General features: G+C 40.7%; 2 long non-coding RNA genes across 10 annotated transcripts in view; one reads left to right on the top strand and one right to left on the bottom strand.

Moving 5' to 3' along the window:
• The window catches only part of LOC109194608 (uncharacterized), a 41,331-nt gene extending 22,140 nt beyond the window's left edge, over positions 1-19,191 (top strand). The window contains exons 2-4 of one of the 3 annotated variants that reach the window (XR_003213830.1): positions 10,670-10,879; positions 17,266-17,382; positions 17,518-19,191. This is a non-coding gene — a long non-coding RNA (uncharacterized LOC109194608). Of the gene's footprint in view, positions 1-10,669; positions 10,880-16,232; positions 16,303-17,265 lie in introns of all 3 variants that reach the window. The other 2 variants (XR_003213829.1, XR_003213828.1) reach the window with 2 other exon arrangements.
• LOC102081077 (roundabout homolog 1) overlaps positions 2,934-23,235 on the bottom strand; it is a 221,376-nt gene continuing 201,074 nt past the window's right edge. For 6 of the 7 annotated variants that reach the window (XR_002056403.2, XR_003213825.1, XR_003213827.1 and 3 more), the window contains 13 exons: positions 22,023-22,223; positions 19,198-19,224; positions 17,259-17,301; positions 15,514-15,668; positions 13,263-13,649; positions 12,424-12,540; positions 11,190-11,334; positions 10,695-10,925; positions 9,439-9,938; positions 9,174-9,335; positions 6,029-6,304; positions 5,752-5,945; positions 2,934-4,170 (listed from right to left, as the gene is read on the bottom strand). This is a non-coding gene — a long non-coding RNA (roundabout homolog 1). The remainder of the gene's footprint in view (positions 4,171-5,751; positions 5,946-6,028; positions 6,305-9,173; positions 9,336-9,438; positions 9,939-10,694; positions 10,926-11,189; positions 11,335-12,423; positions 12,541-13,262; positions 13,650-15,513; positions 15,669-17,258; positions 17,302-19,197; positions 19,225-22,022; positions 22,224-23,235) is intronic. The other variant, XR_003213826.1, reaches the window with a different exon arrangement.

Here is a 23,235-nt window from a genome sequence, read left to right as displayed (position 1 = left end):
CTGGTAAAACTATTTAATTTATAAGCTTGGAACTGATTGTATTTTTGCAGTCAGTTAAGGCTGCAACTAGCAGTAAAAATATTTTTTATTGTCAACCAATCTGCAACCTGTTTTTGATTAATTGGGTCATTATTTGTTTGTCCAAAAGCTCAATAGGCCCTTTTTGGCCAGACAGTAGAAAGAAATAGGACCAAACTATACAACATAGAATTATTTTAAATGCATATATATGCACACAGGTTGAGTAACTGTAAGGACCAGACCACAGACGGTTCACCCTCATTGTGCATATTCATGTCATTATGGGGTGAATAACCCTGGCTGCCCGGGTATCCACTTAAGATCTTTAATCACCTGCACTTCGTTGTGAGAACAGGACACACCTCTACTCATTAAAATGATGGATGGAGGCATGAGGGGATGTTCTCTCCTGTTCCAAATTTGTTCTTGTTTAGAAAGGTGCTTATTAAAGAACACCTGGGGGAATGAGGGGGGAAGGGATCTCCGAGAGCTGAGGTGGTGGAGGAGGTGGTTGAGGAGAGAATCACTTATTCTGAGGGTATAGCTGCAATTATATTGTTGCTAAGTAATACAAATATCTTTCACATTTTAATTTATATGTGTAAATGCTAAATGCCAGAACAAACTATGTTCTCTTATTTTTAAAGAAAAAAGTACAATTTTATTTAAAAAATTAAAAAAATGCAAAAACAATCTACATATTCATAAATGGTAAAAAATTATTCAAATTACTGCAATAGTAGATGCAAAATCCTGCTTTCAGCAGAGGCACCAGTCTCTTGATGGTACAGCATGTTGAGGTGGGCAGCAGTACTCATTAGCTTGTAAAAACAGGACTTAATTCCAGTTCTTTGAGGTTCATGAGGGAGTACAAAGGGGAGGAATCATCTCTATTTCTTCATCACTGCTGTTTGAATAAGCCAGTCAGACAGTGCTTGACATTAAAGACTCCCATAGGCCAGGTTATTGCCTCTGTGAGAACAAGCAGTAGGCAGGTTAGATGTAATAAACTGGAACAAATGTATTTCCGTCTCCAATTAGGATAAGTCGCTGTCTAGAGTCCCTCTGTGGTGCCAGTGTCATTTCCTGATTCTTTTTATGGATATTTTGTTTTGTTACATCAGCAGCCACTCCATCACCGAGTGAGTGACGAAAAGGGATGAGTACTGTATTCACTCTCTTATGTAACCTCATTGAATTCTCCTTACACCTAATTGGCAGCAATCTAGGCCTGTCAAATTGAATATAATCCCTTCGCTGTTGGTTTTAGCTTCCCTCTATGGTTCCAAATGCCTTTACTGAATGACATGGCATGCTGATATTGTGAGTAATGGAGAACACTAATGGAATTGGCATTAGGTAATACATTTGAATAGCTACAGTACAGAAATGGCTATTTAGCGACTGAGCCAAGAATATTGATAGTTCCCTCCTTGATGGTGTTGTTGAAGTACATTGTATACTTTTGCTGGAGGTCAGCTCATATTAGTTCTCATTAAAAGTGTTTAATGTAGCTGATGCAATTACACTTGGGTTATTATGATCAATTATATTTATGGTAAATGTATCATTAAAATAAATGTGCCTTTTATGAATAATTTATTATATCAGCAGAAATAGTTTTGTACACTTTGGACACATTATTGATTAATCAGTAATGGGAAATTAATAGAAACCCTGTTTATGTTTTTGAAAAGTGCTAAAAATAAATAGAACATCTCATTGCTTATGTTGTGCAATACTCTAGAAAATGCTCTGGAAATCCTGACAACTTTTTGAGGGGGTTGGCAGTGGGGGGTGTCAGCTGTATGCAGCTGAGAGATTAAAGTGGAAAGTGCATCTTATTTTGCAGTGTCACAGGATTATTTTAGTTTCTTATTTTGAAAAGTTAAAATGTTGGCTATATCTTAGCAGCCTGCGAGTTATCCAGTATTTAGTAATGCTAAGTAAAACTGTAAAGAAACCCTTTAGTTTAACAGTAACTAAAGTAACTTAACCTTTCTAACTTGTCAGGAGCTGCACAATATTGTCACATAAGAGTGAAAAGTATTTTCCATCTAGGATCTAGTCAAGAAGGGTTGTCTCATTGTTTTGTGCACTATAGGAACAATATTGTGATATGACATTTTGATATGAGGCAAACACTTTGCAAATGATTTGATATAGCACAGACCTGTTACAGAATAAAAGTCTAAAACTGCCATTTAGATATTTGACCCAACAGTGACCAAATGCTTGCTGCAGACGTACTGAGAGTATCACAGTTTTTCAGTTCTTACTGCCAGCAGTAGCTCCTTTTGTGCCGTGATGAAAGATGTGTGCGCAGGTGGGCAGCTTATAAAAACTTTGTTCTGTGTGTTGGTACACAATACTGTTTCTTAGTTTGTTTCTTACTTGCAGACAAGAAAAAGGAGGCAGCTTCTTAGGAAAAGATAACAGAGGGCAATACATAGAAAGGAAAAAAAAAACCTTTTGCTGAGGGGGCATAATTGCACATAATTGAGTCTATGGTGCGATCATCTGTGTCATATTGTGGGATTGTCTTTTTTTTTTCTCCCCACCTTGTAACTGTTTCGATATGAGTTGTACAAACTTAAGCTTTGTTTGGAGTTTTTCCAAAAACGCCAAACTAGGAGGCCTGGGAAAGCCTCAGGATCCCTGCAGGACTTGGAAAGTGTTCCTGGGAATAAATTTTGGATAAGCGGTAGAAATCTGATGGCTGGAAAGATTCTTCAGTAGGAGTGGGGTTGTGATTGAGTGCCAAAAACACCAAAGGAAAATGGATGTTGAGTCATAGAATAACAAATTGTTGGTCTTAACCTTTTTGTGGATTTGAGCTTTAAAAAAAAAAAAAAAAGGGATATAGGCTTATCCTTTCAGAAAATACTGACAAATGACCAAAGGAACATTTATAATTTGAACTTTTTTTATTCATCTTTTTTTAAAGTTCTTTTTACTTTTTTGCTTTACGAAACAAATGTTTGCAGATGTCCTATGAATAAACAACAGCACCCTTTCTTCTTAAAACAGGGCTCAATCAGCCCTTTAGTATCAAGAAAAGAGACTCTTCTTGTCCAATTACAACCTCTCCAGATTCCCAAAGTGACATTTTTCCTGTATTTGACATTCATTTAAGTGCATTCGGAGTCAGCATTACCATTTCAATTAATGTGCAATAGCTGAGTTTATGGTCAATGTGAAAAGGTATTTACATTGCAGCTATGACTCACATTAACTGTCGTTGTCATCACTTGCGTCAGAACTGGAGAGGAAGACAATCACAACATAAGGAGTCTCCTTTCAAGCACAGCCTTTGTAAACGGCAATCTTTACCTACAACATCATCATCATCATCATCATCAGGATTAACTAGACTCTTTTGTCATACCTGTTTTCCTCCAGTAAGACAAAAAGGTTAATAGATAGAATGGTTTAAAATAAAGTTTAGTGATTGTGCTTTTAAAACCAAAGTAAAACAAATAACAAACATTGATGACGACACAAAACATAACAGTGCATTACAAAAAAAAAAAAAGGAAAAAATCCCAAAGTGGCACTTTCTTGGGGAAGCTAAATAATATAGCAATTTACAACATGGATGGAATTGATAAAATAATTATATTTACTGGCATAATAAAATTAGAATTTGCAAAAAATAAAACAAGGAAGACAATTTTGAGGTACCACAATGGGTAAAACAAGAAGACATCATGTATACATGTATATTTACAGACAGTCCACCTCTCTTTGCTTGCAGCTAATTTATTACAGTAACATCTCACTGTATGGGCTTTCCAAAGTTCTTTTCAAGGCAAGCTGAGTCATGTCAATATCTGGAGTAAGATTTCACTCCATATTGCATTGGAATTAAACATAAATATACTACTGTGTATTTTGTTTTGAATGCACCATTTTTTTCTTCACTCTTTCGTTTTTTTTCAATGGACATATAAAATGATAAGTTAGAAAAAAAAAACATTGGTCTGTTTTCCAGATGTAAAGAAACACTACTGATGTACAGTATGAGGGCAGCCAACATGATGGTGAAATACTAAGATATTTAAAACTGTAAGAGAAACAATGGTGCTCCATTCTTGGAAAAAAATCAGAACAGTCTGTCCTTTTCCTCCTTCTTCAGCTTTCTACCATCTGGAAAAACAAAAACATTTTGGTTAGCACACAGGTCAGCCAATATTGACTCACTGTAGATCTGTGTCTGTGAAGGGACAATAGACTGAAATACATAAATGAGTGGACTTCAAACTCTGTGCACTTGTTGGTTGTAGTTATTCTGCGTTGCATTTTTTTTCCTCATACTATTACTCAGTGTTTCAATTTTTTACCTTTACAATGAATTTTTTATATATATATATATATATATATATATATATATATATATGATTCTGGTAACATTACATGTCTCCCTTCTAGTAAACACCAATATAGCTAATCTGTGACTCACTGCGCATCTGTATAATGCAACAACATACAGCAACATCTATAAAATTTCTTTTTCTTGTCAGTGCCATTTTTAGACATTGTCCAAATGTCCTCTAACAATGGGGGACTTAAACATTTAAGTCATAAATTATTTTAAATACAAAATTATTGGCTGCTAGGGATTTTCATTCTTTGCAGTCAATGACTTATTAAAGTCTAGCGCCCACAGACATCACCAAAAGCTGTTTTGTTCAGCCAGGCCATCACTACAGGCACCTTCAGTTGCTGCTTTTTTGTGGGTCTCTCCGCTTTCAGTTTTGTCTTCACTAACTGAAAAGCATACTATATTCTTTCCCTTAAGAAACTCTTAAGTTGCTTTTGGAGTATGCTTTGGCTCATTACCAGTTTGGACTGTGAAGCGTTGTCTGATCAGTTTTGCAGCATTTGGCTGAACCTGAGCTGAGAGTATATCCCTGTACAGAATGAATCCAGCTACTTCTATCAGCAGTCGCATCACAAATAAACACTAGTGACCCAGTTTCATTGGCGGCTGTACGTACCCATTTTTGCTGTGTTTTTGATTAGGAACTATTCCAGTCCTACTAATTACTTTTCTTTTCACACCATTCTGGTACAAGATAATCTTGGTATTTTTTTTTTCCATTTTGTTTTCTTTTTGTCCAGAAGAACTGTGCTCTTTTATGTGATATGTCTACCTCCTCAACACTAGCTAACTATTGTGCAGGGTTTTTTCTAACCAAGGAAAGAATTTTGTGATCATTCACTTCAAGCCTTTTGGTATTGCTGAGCTACCTAGTGCATTCCTTGTTTTTAAGAATGGCCCAAATATGGATTTGGCCACTAATACAATTTTTGCTTTCTCTCTCTCTGTTTGTTTGTTTTTTAGCCAGTGGTATCTTTCCCTCTTTTGCAAGATGATCTTTTTTTCCCTCAAGTTAAGATACCCAGTTATATTTGTCAGTCAATTGTCCAATTACTTTTCAGCCTCTGAAAATTGCCAAGCAACTAATGCAATACGTTTGGTAAAAATACCTTGATTTAAAATATAGAGCCGTTGAACTAAAGTTAGAGCCAACTTTAATTCAAGTTGGCTCTATACAGTCTGACGTTGTAGAGAGCCAAAAATTACAAAGATTGTGTCATTGTCCAAAAACTGTATTCAATCTCTTGCCAAGATTAACAGATGCAAACATGGGACATTGTCTTTACTACAGTGTAGATGGCCATCATGTATATTTCAGAGAAGTAGAATTTAAGACTACCCTTTACCTCTATCTCTTCATCTCCTGGTTGGAAGGCTCCGGAGGTGTTGAGGCCCATATCTGCAGGGTTCCTTCGCCCTCCTTCTCCTCTCCGCCGGCCCCCTGAGCCCCGGGAGGACATGGAGCTAGAGGAGCTTGGGTCTCGGGGGCTGTTGACTGTAGGGAACTGTGGTCGGCTATACGGCATAATGTCCTCTGAACCTATAAACAGGGAACAATAGTTAAGAACCAAGGTGCTACCCATCAGACTGAAGAATTCTTTTATGCTGTAACTATTGTAGTACCTGCATGCTGGCGCGCTTTGTTGGTAGTGCTACTCTCATGTTTATTCCCTTTCCCTCCGTGAGCAGTCTTTTGTCTATCCTGAGCATCTTTGCGTTCAGATGAGCTGGTTCTGGGGTCCGAGTCCTCTCGGGCTCGATATCCCCCTGTTCCTCCTCTCTTGTCTCGAACTTCACCGGCTTTGGGGGAAATCACTCCCCGGCCCTCCAGAGCTACCTTGGAAGGGTGTGTAGGGGACTTGAGCACTGCTGGAGGGGGGATGGGTGGAGGTGGGAGATCTGAAAAATAAACACAGGAAGCAAAAGCACATTAAAAACAAAAAAACTCCACAAGAGTTTAGAAAATTGCAAAAGACTGGAGAACAAGATCTGTGTATTTATGAAACTTTAGTGTGTATCATCTGTCACTCACTTGTCTCACACCTGCAAGGTGATGCACAAACACAGCTGTGATGTGTGTACATACACCCAGAGCTGCAGACATAGCCATGCTGAACGGAAACTCCTCCGAACAGACAGTAAACAGAACAGATGACATTAGAGAGGCTGAATGTGCCAGAGAGTTATGAGATTTGAGCTAGAGAGGAGGGGAGTGTGACGGTCAGCAGCTGCCTCTCTGGCCTATTCGACTTCTTCTGTCGATGAATCAATGCTGCTTGTCCTTGAGCCATTATTCATATGAGACCAGCCAGTGAGCCGCCTGGCCTCTCGCACATCACACGGCTATCTAAACAAAACGCAGAGCAAAAAGCCTTGTCTGCTTGCGATCAATGGCATTTCATCTTCTAATCAGCTACCAACCTGGAGGATGGTTTTGTTGGCAGCCAGACCCATAATCCACATTGGATTAGAACGTTATTAAACATAGTGAGTGTCAGCTCTTACACTTAAGATCTCAGTGACTACCTCACAGACTTTAAGACAAAACTGGATTAGAAGAATCAAAGATTTTTCTTCTTCTTCTTTTTTTTTTAAACACACAACAAGCTAATGGGGCTGGTGATGTCTTTGCTGTGTTGTCTTAGCAGTATAGTGAAGCTTCAATACACTTTCCTGATTATCCTCCACTCCCCTTGAATACAAAAGGGATGGTCAATATCATATAGCAGAGAGGCGTCTGCAGTTTTTTAATATCTGTCTTGCCTCCTGAGTTCTGCCTCAGTCAGAGTCCGATCAATGCCACAGTCTGTGAGCTATAGCTTGCTACAAGGGAGGAGCAGAGCGCCTTTTAGATTTACGAGGAAATATCGGCGAGAACAGAGCTCAGGTCTGAAACTGTCTCTGAGCTTGCCAAGGAGGATTAATCTGAGGGTCTGGTGGTTAATTAGGCAGACAAGGCTGAAGCATATCGGAAGGGAAAGGAAAGGGTTAAGTTCGGTGAGGAGGCAGACAAAGGCATCAGAGTCAAACATAATATGAATCATGGAGGGAATATAACTTGGGTGTTTCCACATCAACTGTGCAAACAAAAGAAATGACTAGGTCAAAAAAGGATAAGTAGTAGGGAAGTGAGGCTGTTGAGGTGCAGGGGTAGAGGTGTTGATTTTTTTTTTCTGGTTAGCGGTCTTAACCTAAAGAAATTAGGACACCTTAGGGATATATAAACAAATGACAGTTATGTGTTTGCCTCTGTAAATGTAATTTGTGCCAAGGAAACAGGGTTTGTGTTTCCTTTCTTTTAAATTTCATTAAATTATCTTTTTTACCTATCACCTCAGAAGCAGTATTCCAAACCACAGACAGGGTATGTAGGGTGGGAGGGTGGGTGGTTGGGGGCAGGGGAGGCAATAAACTCTAAATGAAAAACAATCCATTCAGATCAAATGTAATCAGCAGGAGGACTGATAGACAGACAGAACTGCAGAGCTGTCAGTACGCCCCCTCCTTGCTCAAACAAAGACGGAGCAGAGCAGGAGAGGAAAGGAGAGGAGAGTGGAGTGGGATGGAGAGATCACGCCAATGGGAGGGGCAGCGGATGGGGAGGAAGCCAGGATATAAGGATGATGGCAAGAGGCGGGTGGTTTGGAGGGGGTTGGGGGGGTTTCTGCAGTGATATAGCTGGTCTGGCTCCCAGTGAGCTGGATATTAAATCTCCCTGTCAAGTGCTTCCAACACTCAAGGACACCTGACACTAAGAGGAGAGCCAGCTCTGGGACAGCACATACTGTACACACAAGAGTGACAATGTGCACACTCTCACATACAGATAAAAAAAAAAAAAGATCTTTCCACAAGATCAAAGCAGAAAGGAAGTGGGGAAAGCAGGTTGTCCATTGGTAGGCTTCTGAGTTTTAAATGATGGTGCTATAAAATGTTAATTGCTCTTTCCCTTAACAAGGTTAAAGCTTTTCCTTCTCTGCGCAGCTGTTCCGGTATTTAGCCTCTTTTTGGTTTATGTTCCACCCCTACTGAGCTAGGTGATGCTTCAGTATGAGCCACAGCACCTTGATCCATTTCATTAGTGGCTAGAGTAGAGAGACATCCCAGTGTCAGCATCTCCAAGCTGGGCAGAGCCCCCGTGAGACAACCCCCCTCAATTTCTTTACGCCACGGCCCTGGCCTCCAGCCCACCACTCGCCCGATCTGTTCAGCCCTGCCACAAATTAGGAGTGAAGCCACGTATGCATGTGCATAAACACATGAGAAGATGATTAAAATTCTGGCTTACAGCACACCCATACTCAGTCATTTACAGACACGCTGTCACAGATAACTGCACTTCTCCCTTCCATATCTTTACAGGAAATATAGGAGCAGCATTGATACAAACTGACCATCTGTGTACTTGTGGGATACAGCTAAACTGCTGCCACTTGTCTGTGTAAATAACGATAAGTGATAAAGAGACGGTGTGTGCCCGGATGGAGATGATAAACATTTAATTTTCTTGATAATTGATCATTTTTAGATGCTGCATAACACACACACACACATACACCATAGGCTTTAAACAAAAAAAGGCCTGAAAGAAACATTCGTTAAAACCAGACTTGTAATTCTGGATCACTATTACTTGAACCTGAAATGTTTTTACTTAATTGGCAGAAAGGGTTTTTACTATTTTATCTTATTATATTTTTAGTTAGTAATCTACAATATCAAATGAGCCTGTTTTAAATATAACTAGATGTAATTAAAAGACGTGTACCTTCATTGAAAACTTCACGTCGCTGGTTCGCTGGATGACCTACAGGATGTTGTTTCTGCTTTTTAGGAGGCCTCCTGTGTACAGCGGCCATACTCATGTTACTGTCTGTAGACACCGGGCTGCCAGGACGGTGGCTTGATGGGTTTATTTGGTATTTTCGCGCTGACAAAAGAAACAGAACAATAGTTTTTTTCCCTCTTTTTCTTGGACAGGAAGAGAATAAAATTATTGCAGAAACATTTCCTATAAAAGTGGTCTACTTTACCCGAAGCTCCCCCAACGTCTTGGCCCTGTGAACTAGGGTACTTTGCCACCCTGAGGCCTGAATACTCTGCAGCTGCAGCTGCAGCAACCGCTTGAGCAAAGTCGGCGTCTGTGAAAAAGGATCCATCTGATGAGCTGACTGCACTGGATCTCCCCGAAGAGACATTATCCTCTTCGGAAGCTGACCCCCATCCGTTGATCATGGAGCCCGTCACTGAGCTCTCCAGGTCTCCCATGCTGGATGCAGGCGTCTGTTCTAGCCCTCGTAGTAGCAACCTCCGCGGATGCATCTGGGGATGGTGAGGGTTTGTGTGGGGGTGGGTGTGGTGGTAGTGCATCTTAGCCACTTCTGCATCCGTCTCATCGCCGTCTTCCTCTTCCTCCAGTATGTCCTCCTCCTCCATACCATCCGTGTCCAAGGCTAACGGGGTGTTGATATACCCATATGTGTGTGAAGGAGACATGGGCCTGGGAGGGGGTGGGGGGCTCACAGCATGGCGCCTATAAAAAGTGAGAAAAAACTCATATCAGTATCCCATAAACTGTAGAGATTTTTGCATCATTAAATCATAGTTACCCAGTTATGGAAAAAACAACTTAATCGTCCCATGTTTTAGCCAATTGACTACAAATGAGGTGCTTTACTGTTGATGATGTTGATGATCTTCTTATGTCACATTAGAAGTTAAGTTTTGATCACCCCAATGATGTGAATTTGCTAATTTATTTTAAAATGGCTTCTCTGTGGAAGATGAACTTGAAATTCATTATGGCTTTTTTCCCCCCTTCAGGCACAATAACAGGGATGAGTTTTCCAAAACAGTTCTATCTCACAGCTGGATTTCTGCACAATTATAATCACTGACAAAAATACATTTGACTAAATTTACGCTGATGTGCTACCTATTTGAAACACTTTTTTAGAAAAAACCTAATGTTCTACTGCTTGAATCCTCATACTATACGGAAATGAACTGCAACAAATGACTCCCTAGAAGGTAAGAAATCAGTCTAAAACCTAAGATATGCTTTTGAAAAATGGCCAACGGTGCACACAATATACAGACGATATACATGGAGTTTAATGGGCTCAATCAGGAAAACAGCCATGAATTTCAAATGCAAAGTAAATCATGTTTCTTTATGAGGCTTTAGAGAATAGATACATTTCTTGAGGATTTTTTTTCTTTTCAGCGGCTGAGTGCTCTTCTTCTGCTACTTTGTTCTTGCAGACACCTTGACATCATGCTGCTGTACCTGCGTTCATGGCTGTCTGGGGCATCCTGGAGCATCGGCTGCATCTCCTCCTGGGGTGAGGGGGTGAGAGTGGCTGTGGACTGGTGACTGTAAGACACGGCAGCAGGGGAAGAAGCTGCCCCACGGATGGGAGGAGTGGGCCCCCTCTCCATCTCTTCTTCCTCCTCCAGCTCATCAGGCTGCAGGTACATGTGAGAGGGGGGCATGGGGCACTGCATGTCTGGATCACAGCTGCCAGCAGAGAGAAACAAGCCTCATTACCTTCATATCATTCAGCAAAAACATGAATGTTTTTTGGGTTTTTTTATATTGAGGCCAGAAAACATCCTCTAAATATTCATGTCAGCCTTCTATCAGGGTCTGACATGAACCTAGCACTAATGGACAGAAAATGCTCGGGGCAATTGTTTGGAATGAATGTGGAGAAAAGGCAGCAGCAATGAACTAGTATTTAAATATACTGTCAGATCAGATGTCCATTTAGACATGTCCCACCTTTCTTCCATCGGTAGAGAGTATTCCTCTGTGTTCCGAGATGGGGGTGGGTTTGCAGGAGGAGGGGGCAGAAGGTCAGCCCAATTCATTGTGCTTTGTTTGGGTACTTTGGGGGTGCGCACTCCCTTCTTTTGACCCTGACTCCCTGTTCACAAAAGGGAAAACGATCATTCACAGGACCGCTACAGATACACATACTCTCTGTCTCTAAAAATCACATCAATTATTAATGCTGGAGAAATCACAAGGTAACAAAGATACTGACAGCAGAGAAAATTGACATTAATAAGGCTGACTGACAAGAAAACGATAATTTTACACGTGAGAGTGAAAAGGCTAATGCAACTCTCCAATTTATGTAAGTATGCCCATACTGCTCAGAAATTAAATGAGGGGAAATACTATAAAACAGCTATTTCCCTGAAGGGGTATAACCCAATATGAAGAGAAAAGGTAGAAGGAAAACAGCAGAAAAGGGTCCAATTAATAGAAAACTATTAAAATTGTGAACCAATGAGCTGTGATGTGCAGGCAGCACTAAAGGCTGCTCCTTAATGGCTTGAACTTCAAACGCAATATCAGAATGGATACATGGCATTAAGGTGGCAGTGTTGCATGCCGTCTGCAATGTGTTATCATTTGTCCTTGTCCAAAGACAGACATTGAGGCCATGATGAAATTAGGCTGCTCCATACTGGAATTAAAGTAAAGCCAATTAACGGAAGTAATGCAAAATAAGCAAGGACAAACACAGAAATAAAAAGCACAAAGCAGAATAATGAACACAAAATAATTTGAAGATGCATTTCCTTTTATCTAATTTGCCTTAAACATCCTTGGATGATGTTGCATAAAGAAAGCAAAAAACAATGGAAACATGCTCTCATGCCTTTGTTTGAAAGTATTGTTGGCACTTGTGTTTTATTCACCGTATTTCCACACTGAAGGCTTTGCTTCGAGATGGGCTAACATGCAAATTAATCAAATTACAATTGAAAGCATATTTTATTAGTGTCTCAAAGTGATTCAAAGCCTTTGAGAAAACTGGGATTTTAAAATGGAGCTTGAGGGTATATGTGATTATAGAATTCATAGTAATAATTAGCTGGAAAAATAATATTTTGCCTTTTTTTTTTTCCTGCGAACATCGAATGAGAGTCTATGTGTTGATTTGTATAACTGCCGACTGCCCGACCTGAAAAAACTCCTGTCCTTGATCCTCTAACCATCTTACCGGAGGTACTACTGCTGCCCCGGTCAGAGCTGTTGTAGGAGCCCCCAGTGTGGCTGTCATGAGTCTGGCTGTAGGGAATGGTGGCTGGCATAGGGCTGTCACCTCCTCTGTAGCGATCTGGTGGTGAGGATAGTGTAGGATATAGTTATCGCAGGGAGGCAAGAACACAGGGACACCACAAAGACGACTACTTTGTACTAAAAAAGATCACCACTTTACATTAGAAATGTTAAACAATATATGGAGTGAAATGAGATTACACCGAGAACTATGTATTTTAGCTACACATGAGGCATGCAGGTCATGCTTTCATATTCATTCTCATGTGAGTATGTGAACACATGCAACAGCTGCACTGAAATCTTAAAACTATCACACCAGCTGTGGTTCCTTTCTGCAGGTACGACCAGGTGATGATAGCTTCATTCAAAGCATCTTTAAAGATCTTTGAGTTATCTTTATCTTTCCTTTAGAAATCTGACACCAAGGATAAACTCTCACACCTGCTTTCGTTATAAAAAGAGACACCCCAGATACCAAAAGATGACAGCAATTCAAGCCTGGCCCTCATTTAGCAGTAAAGATATTCTACTTGATTGCGTGGAGAGGTTGCATGAATGCCATACAGACAGGCAGAAAGACAGCGATGGTGCTTTTGTTGAATGAAAAGGACTGAGACAGAGCCAAGGGATACATGAGCATGAAACTCTCCTACAGGCATCCAGAGTGGGGCGAAACAGCCAGGAGAAGAGAGAAGTGAGGGAAAAATCAAGTGGAAGAAGATCATGGCTTGGAGTTGCCCTCTCTAAAGATGGCTGCTGGCTTTTCCACACACTCACCCTTGTTCAGCTTGTTTTGCTCCATGATGTTGTACTGCAGCTGGGAGCTTATTTCCTGTTTCTGCTGCTGGACTGAGGGGGGCTTCCAGCAGTGTTTCTCATTCACCTCTCCTCCACCCACGAGTCCACCTCCACTCCCTCCAGTCCCTCTGTCTGAGTTCATGTTGTTTCCCATAATGGAGGACTGGATGAGCTGAGTGGTGGCATAAGGTGTCGGCTGGCCCCCTGGACCTACAAAGCGGCCATCTTTAAGGTTTGGGCTGTTGAAGGTCTTCATCTCATTGATCTTGTTGGACAGGTCTACATCTCCATAGACTCCTGACTCAGGCACCATGAGGTTGGTCTGCTTGTTTTCCATCTGGTTGTTATAATTGGCGATACAGTCGGCTGAAGAACATGAGGAGGGCATTTAGTCAGTCTTTTCTACTGCTGATCAGCTTAGCAGCAGTATGCCAGATTGGCAAAAGATTTCAAACAATAAGGCATCATTTCATCTACTGTCGAGCTGAAAAAATTTAAGAAAAGCGACACATTTTTCATCTCAAGCTTTTTGAATAATCCCCACCTACCAGAGAGACATTTCTACTTATGCTTTAAGTTTCAGTTTTGTTTGCAAAAATGATGATCTGCTCTAGGTGACTGACACAGGTTATGTTACCCCCTTCTCAGTTTCACCAATGACTCAGTGTAGGTGTCATCTGTGTTCTTTTTCTTCTGATGGTTGGGAGCGTCTTTGCTCATTGAGAGGGACGGAGACATGTCTGTATCAAAGACCTGGAAAGAGGCGTGCAGTAAAAGCACAGCTTCACTGACAGATCCAATTTTCCCTGGCTCATAAAATATTCAAATCCTCCAGCAGATCTGAGAGCCAGCCTTGCGGTAAATACCAAGGACGGCCATAGGTGCGCGCAGCTCGTGCCACGTAACTCATGTTTCAGCTGCATGGAAAAGCTCAAACACTTCAAAGGTTGATGTGTGATAAAGCGCCCCTATGGCTGAGATAAAGGGACATTAACTCGTATTTCTTTGCTCTGTCACCTAGTCAGTGATCCTCTTAATGTTCAGAATTTAGGTTTGGCACACACACAAAGCATGCATCTGGCAAGCTCCTTAGTGTCATACAGCAGGGTGTCATGCGAGTGAGGGCTGCCTCTAGCCTGTTATTCCCTGTTAAACATCTCAGACCATGTTAAGGTAGAGTTAAACACTTCAACCTCAGAGGGGTGATTAGCGCAAAGAAAAACTCAACTTGACTATAGTCTACAAAATGAATTATTAATCCTCATTGGAAAGGTTTGAAGTCAGGAGAAACTATTTAGTGGCTGGATGGATATTGGATTGAACAGCTGGACAGGAATTATGTGCTGCCCTTAAAGGCATAGTCCCAAAGTGCATAATTTAGAACATAAAGCATTTCATTGCAATCCAAGTTCCAGAGGATAGAGGTTTTTTGGTCATGGCTGTTAATTATTAATATTACGTCCTACATCATACTCTGTGTGTGTGGTTTGGCAGCAATGCATAAGATTCTGAGGCCAAATATGCTTCCCTTTGTTGATAACTGTACTAGTGCTAAATAAACTAGAGGCCACCTGGTGGTGTTCTCTTTTTTCCCCTCACCCTACTTATCTTATCCATGCTTTGTATTTCTGCCAGTACATCTCACTGTATCATTTAACATACACTTATTCTTCATCACTACTTTTTCTCTCTTTCCATCTGCATTTCCAGGTACACCCTTCTCCCTCTATCATTCTCTTTTTCTCTGCTTCTGGCCATCGTCTGCAGTCCAGCCTTGACCCCTTCGCCCGCTGCACATTTCTTAAATAACTGAGCACTTAGGGGAAATTACATTACCGGGTATAACAACTGTATGGAAATCAGCAGAGCAATTTGATTAGCAACAGAGTAGAGCTATGAGCCCTGCTCAGTGTGTTCCTTTTATTTCCTGCCTAAAACAGCTCTACTTTAACCTCAGATAAATCAAACACACAAGCGCACAGCCTCTCTTAATCCTAATATTTCTCTAGGTTTTTCTTGTGGAGACCTACAGAAGGGAGCGATACACAGAATAACTCTCCAGGGAGCTAACCTAGATATCAGATTTTACTTCCTTTTGCACTGCAGATTCCCCCAGCTCCCTACATTTCTTATCTCTACAGTTATTTTGTCAAATGATTGCATTGTTGGCTTCGAGAGGAGGGTTTATTTTGGTTGTTGACTACATACGGCACTGACAAAACATGCATACCTGGTCGGCTGTATGTTGCCAAGTTGCTGTCGCTGTTGCCATTGCCAGCAGTGCAGCAGTTGATGCTGCAGTCATTGTGGTTGGAACATGAGTTGGGCCATGTGTCAGCCAGCCAGGGTTGAGTGGCAGAGTCCCCAATGTTTAGTAAACCCGGCCTGTGGACAAAAAAAGGAGGAGGAAAAAAACAAAAAGGGCACCAAATGGTTAACAATAGTAAGAAACCAAGCCAATGCCACAGTGACATTTATGTGAATGAACTGCAACACCCACAATAACATAATATTTGAAAGAGAAGATTATGTGAGTTTATTTATCCAGCTGAGAAGGGGAAAAGTAGAAATCCGGCTTTAGCACTTTTTGCCTTTTGGCCACACACGGGCGCAGGGAGCACATTAGAAAAAAGCCCAGCTAAATAGATTGTGTGTGCTTGGCTTGGCCATAGCCGATGACACTTTCCCTGAGCCCTCGTGAGCATTAGCGATCCGCCTGGATTAGACAGCTAGATAAAATTCTCTCCCAATGCTGCGAAATCCACGTCCTGAACAGGCAGTGAACCACAAATACTCACCGAGTAGATTCCACAGTGTCACACAATATCTCTATCACTGGAAAGTGTTTTTTTAAGCTGTACACAAGGAGAACAGACTTGAGCAACGGAAGAAAAATGCATCCTTGTCATTGTTTTGCCATCCATCTCTGTCTTGTCTCCTGTTTTTCAGCTTTAATTCAAATTCGAATCAAGATGGCTCATTTAACAGGATTCTACTGTACGACTGGACCTTAAGCCAAGTAAAGACGGTCTGTTTTTGCTCATTGAATGAATCAATTTAGTATACAAAAAGAATGCAGGAACATATATTGTTTGAGTATCCAAATCTCTATAGAGTGACTCTGGGTTTGCATATCGAAACAGTGAATTAGCCATGAATTACATTTTCTCATTCCCTCTTAAATGACTCATTTCTTGGATTCATTTTGGGTAATGAACACATTTGTCTTGTACAGCCAAATACAATCTCACAATGACTCCTCAATCACCCTGGCAGTTATATGTTGATACTGAACAACCATTGTCTTTGTGCAGAGCTGACACAGCCAATTCAATCATACCACTGAATAATATAATGATGGCTTCAAGCTAACTGTTCATTAACACAAGAACAACACACGCATACATTACAGTATTAACTATGTTTTGGACTAGAGTAAAGAGAGCATAATGAATGAATGCATATTTTCCCGTGTTTTTCCCTGCTATTTACCAGTTATATGAACACATGCCAAATGCCATCCAATGGATATACAGGTCCAAGTCCAGACATTCTTGCTGTTTATGCAAAATGCACAATTCCACTACATTAGGCGGCGTGCTGTTGCTGCTATGTACATGCATGTAGCTCCATTAATGTTTTATGGTGATGCTACGGCACAGCCTGGTGGTTGGATGTGGTTCTCCACCATTTGGGACAAGGATGGGCACTTGGCAGACTATATGGGGCTTTGTTCCTGTAGAATTATTACATACTTAATGCAAGTCCTTACCCCTCCTCTGCTCTGTGCTACCTTTGAAAGGCACAGCACTCCCCCTAGTGTTTGTCAAAGAAAAGTACACAAGGCACACCCTACAAATATACTGCGGAGGTTTAAGGATTCTTTGTATTTGAAATTACATTCTTAGCATTCATTCACTTAATGTGCCTGTTTAAAATATAATTTTTTTTCAAAGACACTAAATGAACTCTTACCTTCCAGCACTGCTGACACCTTCTCCACCTCTCTGATATGCCACTGAAAGAGAGAAAATGAGTTTCTGTCATGATTCCACCGTCGTTATGATTGTCGTGATGTCCTTATTTTCACCACAGTCATGTAAGTTCAACATAAAATTATTTGAGTTAACTTATTCAATAAGAAAATAAGTATTTATTTTGAATTGCCAATTTTGTGAAAGATGATTGGGAGACTTCCTTTTAAGCTAGTGCTGTGTTTTTGTTTTTGTATCAGTGCAAGTGAGTGTGTGATTGAATGCGTGTGGCATCATTTCAGCTGAGTCATAGACACACATGCACACACGAAGCAACAGGAGGATGTGTAAGAGGCTTATGAAGAACAAAGATGCAGAGCTCTTTGGTTGTCTGGCTCGGGTTCAGCGTGTTTGAAGCTCTGTGTGCTGCAAGTTGGACTCTTTCAAGGAGCTCTAAGCTGCCGGTGTGTGTGAAGGAGAGATAAACTTCCAACTTTAATTACAATCTCTTCCCTGAGAGCAGAGAAGGTGGAAGAGGGGTAGGTTGGGCCTTAGCTGTGTTGATTCCTTGTCTCTCTTTCAAAACAGGAAGTGTGTGGTGTGGTCTCTGCATGTAGCCAGAGGAGATCTTATGCAAACTAATTTATCACACAGTCTGGTTAAAGATGAAAATCAGTATAATGCTCAGCAAAGTCCTGGTTTCACACAGAGTACCAGGGCAGGGATTTTCTCTCTAAAGAGTCGAACCTAAATGCGCAAGCAAGGACTATGTTTCAGCTGAAAGACTTCCATGAAACAAGCCTGCCACTGCAAAATTATTCTACCTGATTGCAAGACTCAAGGCAGACAGAAAGCGCACTGCTACCGTGTGGATACAATCCCTGCACAGACAGGATCAACCAGTAGAACAACAAACACAGACTGCACGGGATTTGTCTCCTTCACTGTTACTTCCTCTTATCTATTCACACTGTTTCACATTTGCCATTTCGCTAAACACCGCCAACACCCTTTTACACACCTCAAGGGAACAAGGAATTTCCGAGGGATGAAAGTCCACGAGTGAAAGAAGAAGGTGGAGAGAACTGTAAAGACAGACTTGCAGGGACAGAAAGATACAGATATACAAGGAGCTTTTCTTTTATCTGTTTTATGCTGTGTCACTTCAGCTCACAGATAACCTCCTTAGCTCTGCTGCCACTTGCCTGTTTAATTGGTGTGTTGGAGACTCTGGTGGTGTGTCATTCTCCTAAATCCCCTCTGAGGTTGCCAGCAGCCCTTTGATCAAGTTACCACTACTATAAAACAGATTCTTGGTAGTGTGGCCTCTTCTTTTTTGAGCTTTATGTTCTGAAACAGCTCAAATATTTGCTGGAACATTTATGTTGAGGTAGACCTTTAAACTGTGCCAATTAATGGGGCCTTTTCTTGTTTTTATCAAGTCTTCCTCACCAACTTCTCTACAGCTGGTAATTTCTCTAATGATTCTGTTAGGACTTTAATGTTAAAGCCATTAAAGGACGCTTTTCCCAACGGCAGTGAAAATGTTCATGTTGTTATAAGATATTCTGGTTTGGTTTGTATTTAAAAGGAAACAAAGAGGACACAACCTTCCCACTGAAAGAATAACATATATTGAAGGACAAACAAGGGATCTTTGAATAGGTTTAGGAATCTTTTTTGGATTTTTATGGGGGATGTGTATCTGTCATTGTCAGATTCTGATTGTTTTCTTGTGTTGTTTTGTTTGTCTTCCTTTTTTCCTGAATTGGCCTTTTTTCTATTGGGAAACTGGACTGAGATGTGCTTAATGTGTTGAGCACACTGTTTGGTATTTTTATGTTCCAAGAAGTTTGTGAAAATGGGAAAAGGCCTGTGCTGTAGTACATTGAGTTTATAAAACCATAGATACTGTATGTACTGCAGGAGAAGGTGCTTACCTGTTGGTGTAAAAGTGAAGGATGGCACTGTTGGAAAAGACAGAAAAAGAAAGTTATTGAATTATCAGGACTATCTTTCTAAATATTAACTCCACAAAATTTCAAAGTTTTGCAATACACTTCAATAGCCTGTATTCACACGCTACATGCTGCTTGCTAGTCTTTGATCCTCTCAGACATCCCAGAGGGAAAATGAATGTTGAGCCAGCTGCTGGTTCAAGTCGGGGCCCAGAAGAGGCCTGCTGTTCAGAGGTCTCGCACTGTTGAGATGTCTGTTGCTATCTCAACACTCACATCATCACCCTCACAACTTAATTGCTCGCACAGGCATGGAAGGGATTCTTTATTAAACATCCATCTACTGTTGTAGGGTTCCTGTTTTTAAAAACTCTTGTAGAAAATGGGATCTAAGTATCTGATATTTACTGCAAAAAATTACTGATATCGTGCTATAGTTTTTAACTTTAACTTTGTGACTTTTTCAATACAATATGTGGCAAAGAAATTCATCAAATTCTGTTATTTTTAAGATTATTGCAGACCAACAAGTAATTATGGCCTGGTCATGAAAGCCTTAGTACGACATTATTTTCACATTTTCATTTATTATTATTATTTTTTTTAAAAGCATTGGTTTATGAAATGTTTCAGAAACCCCATGGAAGTGGATTAAATTCTTTAATAACTTCTATATTTTTATGGTCTTTAAAATATAGTTTAGTCATTTCCCTGTTTGAAGAAGTTAAGAATGCTCCAGTAAACACTCCAGTTGATGCAACTTTGCCCCATGTTGGTAGTCATCCAGCACACTGCCTTAAATATGTGCATTTTTTAGAAATGTTGCACTTTGCCTTCAGACTAAAACTGCATTTGCGAAGAGACATCTAAGAAGCAGGATACTGCTGCTGTCACATTTTTATTTCCTCAAACAATTACCTCATACAGTACCCCGTGCGAACAGATGTCCTTTAAGCATTACAATCATCTTATCGCATTTGAATCTTTCCCCTTGATGCTCAAACAAGTCTAAAGATATGAGTGGTTGGAAAAGATTATCTGTTTGATGAAGCCTTTGAAGAAGAGACGTACCCAAAACAGTCGTGAGAAATAGAAACGTGACTAACATGCATAAATCAAGAATCAGGTTGCCATTCTCACAGATGTTCGTTCCCAAGCTCGATGAACCAGTATGTGACCTGTGACTGTAACTGCAGCTTTCTCTTTTAAAAAAATGACTTCAGCTAAAAGATATGAAGGCTTCTGTAGCATCCCATAATAACATTTTTGTTACACAGTGATGTCATTTGTAGTATTTTGAATAATGCCAGAGCGCCATGAGGTCATGAGGGAAACAAGAGAAAGTTGTTTAGACTAATTTTGCATTGACAAAATAAATGTAATCTTTTAGAGACGGCGCTAGCATATACTGTCACACACAGATACACAGTAATGCAAATTCAACTTAGCGAAGATTGTTGATTCATGTGGTTGCAATTATACTCTTTTCAAAACATTCTTAGCTCCAACAAAGACTGTGGCCTCTTGTGGTCTGGGAGCACCAGGGGGAGAAAAAGGGGAGGTATGTCTGTCTCCTGGTTTTCAAAAGAGCTTCCATCTTTTTTTTTTTTTCTTCCAAATTTGAGCAAACGTCAACATATATGATTCACAGCGGGACATGAGGTAACCTTACCACCCTACACTGTCTTCTCATCTCTTACCTGACCTCAGATCATGACTGCATTCATTAAATATTGGTCTTCACTTTGTTTTCCCTGTAATCTAAGACATAACAAAAAAAACACAATAGCTCTTACAGACCCCACAGGTATTTGTAAATGTGCACAGAGATCAGGATAAGCTTAGCTGAGGTGTCTTTTACTTTGAGAGACACTGCTCCCACTTTTATCGTGGCTGGAGTAAATTGAGAGCACGGATAGCCACAGATTTACAGCTAAAATCATTGTTTGTGTGTGCATCAAGGTTGAAGGGTCCATCTTCTCTAACCTTGGCAATCAGCAGTAAACCTAAACCTGGAAGTGAGGATGTAGCAGGTAGCACTCACAGGCAACAGCTGCACAGCCCAAGGCCACACATTAAGTCAGCCAACACATAAATGAGACTCTGAAAGAGGGGCTAATGGCTCTCTTTATACTCTAAATATTGCGGGCAGAGGCTGGGGATGTCATGAACTTCATTACTTTAACTTAAGTCGGGTAAAAAAAAAAATGAATGAGTTGGGCAGAGGCTATGCCAACATCCTTGAAATACAGTCTTTGAGTTTTTGAAACAAAGGTATGAGGTCCTTATTAACCAGAATGAAATAATTGGCTGCTCTGTATCTGAAAGCCTCTCTCTCAAAAGTACTTTGACCACGTGAAAATGTGTCCTTGAAAAAGCGAGATTACAGCCAGACATTATCCCTTTACCAGCACAGTCAGAAGGGAGTAATGCACTTGACTGCAAACACTCCTAACACACTCCCGCAAAAACAGTGTGACAGAAGTATGAAAACAAAACAAAAGAGGTGTTTATGCAGTACTCTCAGCGGGAGCTCACACTGCATCTTAAAGTACTCTACGGGAGAATACTTTCAGTAAGACTTCACCTCCAGCGCTGCTCTACAAAGATATCTTTCTGCGTTTGACAGAGAGAATGTGAGGTAGGTTGGCGTCATTTAAGGGAAAGACGATGGGGAAGACCGAATTGCGTCGCACTCGCTCACTAAATGCAGTGAGAAAACCTCACTGAAGTAAACCGGCGCCTTGAATTTGAAATTCAAGTTGATGTTTCGGTGACTGTTGAATTTGTTACACTCGTGTACTGACCTTTGCGTATACCTGCATAGCTGCTGGACAGGCCATTCCGCTTCTTTCGGTGTCTGTACAACCAGATGCTGAAGACCATGAGGATAATCCAACAAGCAGCTCCTATGCCTGCTATAAATGCTGGCTGTTTGACCACATCTGAGATCTGCTGGGACAGGGGGTTCTCCTGGTTCACTGTGTCTGTCATTCGCCCAGAAGCATCTAGAACAGTGAGAACAAAGTAGAAAATTTTTTTTTGTGCTTTTTGCGATTATTAGACAGCATAGTAGTAGACAGAAAAGCAGTGAAAGTGTGTGGTGGGGCTTGAACCCAGGCTGCTGCATTTCAGCCATGTGGCAGTGCTAAAACTGGCAGCCACAAAGTAGAAATGATTGAAGAAGCAATATATTTTGTCTTGCAAATTTTGGATGGGACAAGTGAAATAATGCGAGTTGGGAATATGAAAACAACATTATTCAAAGCTGAAACTAAACCAAGTGGAAAAAGCCTGAAATAGAGAAATACATTTAAAATAAATGGAGCCTGCACAATACATAAATAGGGATATTCTTTCTCCTGGTACATAAAAAGATTCTTCATCTCAGCAGGTATGTATGAGGCTGGGATTGTTGTGGAAAAGGAGTTGTTTCTATAATTCAAAAGGCTTTCATTGCAAATCCCAGTCAACAATAGCAGGTGAGCATATAAAAGCAACCAGAGACATTCAAACAGAGCCTGCGCAGTATAACAGCCTGATGGAAGCGGCTAGGAAAACAGAGAGACATCATTCACACCGAGCAATAGTGGTATCATAATCATATAAATAAATCCAAAGAGATCAAGCTCAAACACAGACACCACAGTAATTAGCAAACCGGGGCACATCTGTGGAAAAACTGAGGTGTGAATGCCTTGAAGCCGGTTTCACTGTGAAATGCGCTGCTGCAAAGATGCTGGCTGTATAGCTGCTCACAACAACAACCTGCTCTCGGTCTGTTTTTCTCATCTGTCTATTCTCCCTCATACGTGACACATGAAAGATTTCTTTGACTTGCCCCAACCCCTGTCACTCTGAAATTTCTTCATGTTCTCGTTACTTTGTCTTCATCTCTTTTTCTCGCGTCTTTCATGTTGTAGCCACTCTTCTCAACTGGCACTCTTAGCCAGAAGCGAAAACACTTCCCAAAAGAAACCAGCTTGCTGCCTTTACCCCTTCCGTATCTTTCTTTTTCTC

This window comes from Oreochromis niloticus, linkage group LG14, assembly GCF_001858045.2.
Source record: "Oreochromis niloticus isolate F11D_XX linkage group LG14, O_niloticus_UMD_NMBU, whole genome shotgun sequence".
NCBI classification, from domain to species: domain Eukaryota; kingdom Metazoa; phylum Chordata; class Actinopteri; order Cichliformes; family Cichlidae; genus Oreochromis; species Oreochromis niloticus.
The sequence above is the reverse complement of the archived record's forward strand: the minus strand, read 5'-3'. Positions and strand labels throughout refer to the sequence as shown.